Source organism: Schistocerca cancellata, unplaced genomic scaffold (assembly GCF_023864275.1).
Source record: "Schistocerca cancellata isolate TAMUIC-IGC-003103 unplaced genomic scaffold, iqSchCanc2.1 HiC_scaffold_1151, whole genome shotgun sequence".
NCBI classification, from domain to species: domain Eukaryota; kingdom Metazoa; phylum Arthropoda; class Insecta; order Orthoptera; family Acrididae; genus Schistocerca; species Schistocerca cancellata.
In genome coordinates, this window is record NW_026047150.1 from 8,588,850 (window position 1) to 8,593,973 (window position 5,124).

The following is a 5,124-nucleotide window of genomic DNA, read 5'->3' on the forward strand; positions in this document are numbered from 1 at the left end:
TTTGAATCGTGAAATGTGGTTAAAAGTTTGTTCTTTACAGCAGGGTCATCTAGTTGTCTGGCCACAAAGCAGATTCTCCATTCAATGGTTTTTTTGTGCATATGGGACACCACATACACCTTAGTGAATAACGTATGTTCAGAATGTGATAAATCTTCTTCTTTAGGTATCTCCTTCATTTGCTTTATACATTTAAAAATCTTATTCCAATGGTCACTAAAAATAATCAATGTGCTGCACAAATTGTGGTACATGTTTCTTCCCTCTCAGCAGGGAGATTCCGTTTGATGACTGCTATGTTTGTTCTACCATTGAGTGTGATTTTGTTGGATGGGAACCAACACTCCCAGTATTCTGACTATTGGAGTTATTAGGAAAGACTTCTTTCTTTTGCTAGGTGCCTCTTTTGATTGATACCGTTATCACTTATATTCATCAATTTCACAGTGGAGTCATGTATTTGAATCGTGAAATGTGGGTAAATGTTTGTTCCTTACAGCAGGGTCATCTGTTTGTATGGCCAAGAAGCAGTTTCTCCATTGAATGGGTGTTTGAGCATATGGGACACCACATACACCTTACTGAACAACGGATGTCCGGAATGTAATATATATTCATGTTTAGGTATCTCCTTCGTTTGCTTTAAATGTTTAAAAACCTTGTTCCAATGGTCACTAAAAATAATCAATGTGCTGCACAAATTGTGGTACATGTTTCTTCCGTCTCAGCAGTGAGATTCTCCATTCATGACTGGTATCGTTGTTCTACCATCGAGTGTGATTTTGTTGGACGGGAACCACCACTCCCAGCATTCTGACTATTGGAGTTATTAGGAAAGACTTCTTTCTTTTGCTAGGTGCTTCCTTTGATTGATGCTGTTATCGCTATTATTCATCAATTTCATAGTTGAGTAATGTATTTGAATCGTGAATTGTTGTTAAGTGTTTGTTCTTTACAGCAGGGTCATCTGGTTGTATGGGCACAAAGCAGATTCTCCATTTTGGTGCCGTTGGGACACCACATTCACCTTACTGAATAACTGATGTTCAGAATGTGATAAAACTTCTTTTTTAGGTATCTCCTTCATTTGCTTTATACTTTTAAAAATCTTATTCCGATGGTCACTAAAAATAATCAATGTGCTTCACAAACTGTGGTACATGTTTGATCCCTCTCAGCAGGGAGATTCAGTTTGATGACTGCTATGTTTGTTCTACCATCGAGTGTTATTTTGTTGGATGGGAACCACCACTCCCAGCATTCTGACTATTAGAGTTATTAGGAAAGACTTCTTTCTTTTTCTAGGTGCTTCTTTTGATTGATACTGTTATCACTTATATTCATCAATTTCACAGTGTAGTAATGTATTTGAATCATCAAATTTGGTTAAGTTTTGTTCTTTACAGCAGAGTCATCTGGTTGTATGGCCACAAAGCAGTTTCTCCATTGAATGGGTTTTTGAGCATATGGGACACCACATCCACCTTACTGAATAACGGATGTTCGGAATGTAATATATCTTCATGTTTAGGTATCTCCTTCGTTTGCTTTATATGTTTAAAAATCTTATTCCAATGGTCACTAAAAATAATCAATGTGCTGCACAAATTGTGGTACATGTTTCTTCGCTCTCAGCAGTGAGATTCTCCATTCATGACTGGTATCGTTGTTCTACCATTGAGTGTGATTTTGTTGGATGGGAACCACCACTCGCAGCATTCTGACTTTTGGAGTTATTAGGAAAGACTTCTTTCTTTTGCTAGGTGCTTCCTTTGATTGATGCTGTTATTGCTTATATTCATTAATTTCACAGTTGAGTAATGTATTTGAATCGTGAATTGTTGTTGAGTGTTTGTTCTTTACAGCAGGGTCATCTGGTTGTATGGGCACAAAGCAGATTCTCCATTCAATGGCTTTTTGGTGCTGTTGGACACCACATACACCTTACTGAATAACGGATGTTCGGAATGCGATAAATCTTGTTTAGGTATCTCCTTCAGTAGCTTTATATTGTACGAAATCTTATTCCGATGGTCACTAAAAATAATCAAAGTGCTGCACAAATTGTGGTACATGTTTGTTCCCACTCAGCAGGGAGATTCCGTTTGATGACTGTGTCACAAACCCGCTCTACTGTGCAGGAAAAGTTATCTCCATAAGTACACCATTATGGTGTGGCTATTAACTGTATAGTACTTTAGTAGAGCTGGCCATGATGTCACCTTTTTTGATGCTGCTTAGTCTGCGTTGTCCATGTGGCTTCTCGTTTTCTAGGCGATGATTCCTTTGCTGCTTTGGGTCCAAGAAAAGGTACGGTTTTTTTTTTTCATTACTGGACTATCAAAAAATGACGCAGTATTCCACGGTTTCTTTGTATCAAAACACATTTATTGCCCAAACTATATACACAACTACACTCAACCGCGGCCAACACTCTAGTGTCGGAAACCCGTTGTAGACCAAAGATCACGGTCATAAGCTACAAAGAACATACAATTCCAAAATCGATTATTGATCGCAACACCCAACTTAGTATTATCTTAAGCAAATGCTTTTTTTAACACGACTTTAGTGTATAATAAAATAAAAATGACGTCTATTTGTCAGTTCCATTACAATAGCCCCCCAAGAATTTTGTAAGTATGCTAATGCGAACAAAATTCTGACACCAGAATAATGGAACTGCCAAGAATATGTTTTTAAATAAATTAAAATTTTTAATAGGACTGTTTCCTTTGAATTTTGCTAACACTGAAATTGTTATACTCAGTAAAGGAAAGCATACAATTTTTTAACCTTAGAGTAAATGAAATACAAAAGAAGATTCACAATTTTCACTTAGAAGGGTCCATAATGTTGTAGCACTTCACATGAAACCATTGAAAGACTGTAACCAACTTTTAACTGCAGGCTTGTTTTATTTTCTTTTGTTGCCCACTTTTCACACTACTCACAGTCCGTCCCACATTGTCCATCTGCACATAGGTGACGTCCGTTAAAAGGTCTGATTCCTGCTTGTCCTGCAGTGCGTCTGTTTCCAAAGCTTAGCTGTTTGTATTGCTTTGTTGACTATAATGCCATGTTATCTAAAAATCACATACAGAGATCACCTTTTGGTTACATAATGTTTATATGTAAGTACATGGTTAGGATACATAGTTAACCTTCTGGTAATGTTTATCTAGTGGGAGAAGATTACAGTATCTGTCTGAGTAATACTACACAGATATGAACTGGTCAAAAAAAAAAAAAAGATTCTTTAAATACTAATAAATTCTATAAACATGTAATACAAATGCATTAACATATTGGATGTAAAATATCTTATCACAGAGACATTACTCCAAGGATAAAAAAAATTCAATTGTTTTCAAAAGTAAAGTTACAGGCAGTTTGTTACGAGGGTTCATATTCACGGTAAAAGTGCAAAGGTAGAATCATGGATGAAAGTTTTGGAATGGTATGTATTTATCAAAATTAAAAAATATTACTGCCTTTGCATTTGCAGTGGTTGAGAGAGAAATATACAGTAATTCATGTGGTTTACTGAAAATGATTGTCTCCTTGTAGAGTTGGACATTTCAAGCACTTAAGTGTGTAGTAATTAGGACTCTGCCTTTAAGAGTAAAAAATTTTAAGAAACTTAATTGTTGCAAGACAGATTTAGTGCTGATTAGTGGCTTGCATTTTAAATGACGTCTCAACAAGTGTGGTGTGAGAGTTACACAAACTAAAATTACACAAATTATTAAACATCAATCAAATTGCATAAACATACAGAAATATCAAAAACTAACATGGCTAGCATATTACACAGAAAATTCATTGCAAACACTTCATACAGTGAATACATATTAAACAAATAATAAACATTTTCAAGGGCACAAAACTGTATCAAAATCAGACAATTTTTTACATACAAAATTCCTAGTGAAAACTTTTGTTTGAGTCATCTTTTAACTTTCTCAGACTAGTCTTATCCCTTTTGTTTATACAATTTCAACGAAACAATATTCCTCAGCCCGAGAACTTTCCTGGATTTAGGATACACCAACCGGTATGCATTTGGGTGTGGATGCTCTACAATCTCGAATGGACCCATGTATATATCAAAGAATTTCTTTATTTCAGAAGTTAGAATTTTTGATTTCTCATGTGATTTTACTAAAACATAATCTCCTACTTTAAACTTGGATGCTTTGATCTTACCATCATGTCGTCTTTTTCTAATTTCCCCCTGTTTTATCATTGTTTCTTTGACTATGGCTTCATGTTCATGCATAGTCATCATTGTGCATGGTGGAAATTCTACGAGTTCAGTGATAATGTTGTCTGGTTTTAGATGAAACATAATTTCATAAGGTGAAAATCCTGTGGAAGTGTGCTGCAAGCTGTTCATAACATCTTCAAAGTCTCGTACATGGTCGTAGCATGTAGGATGTTTATGACTGCAATATGTACGACATAAACGACCAATCTCGCGCATATTCCTCTCAGCTGGGTTTGACGATGGATTATATACAGATGTTTGAACATGTTTGATTCCCGATTTATCAACAAAGGCTTTCCAAATGTTTGACAAAAACTGAGAACCGTTATCTGACAAGATTGCTTTTGGTTTCCCAACATTTAAGAAATAGTGTTTTTCAACCTTTGTAACTATCTCTTTACCTGTGGCTTTTCTGACAGGATACAACTTGATTAGTTTAGAAAATACATCCACCATGACAAAAATGTAGCAGTGGCCACTCCTACTCCTTGGAAGTGGCCCATAGAAATCAACAGCGACTAAGTCTAGAGGTTGTGCAGGAATAATGTTATGCATTTCACCTTGACATTTTCTGTTACTTACTTTGACTCGTTGGCACTTATCACAAGTTGACAATTCTTTTCTTACTTTCTTGGCCATATTGTAGAAGTATATGTTTTCTTGTAATTTCTGCATACACTTCTGTATGCCACAATGACCATTGCTCTCATGAGTATATCTAATTAACCTCTCAGCTTCCTCCTCAGGCCAGCATAGTTTCCAATTGTCCAAGTCTTCGTCAGTTCTCCTAAACAGAGTACCTTTAAACACCTTATAGTACTTATCTAATTTTTCATAGTTCTTTTTCCCTAAAC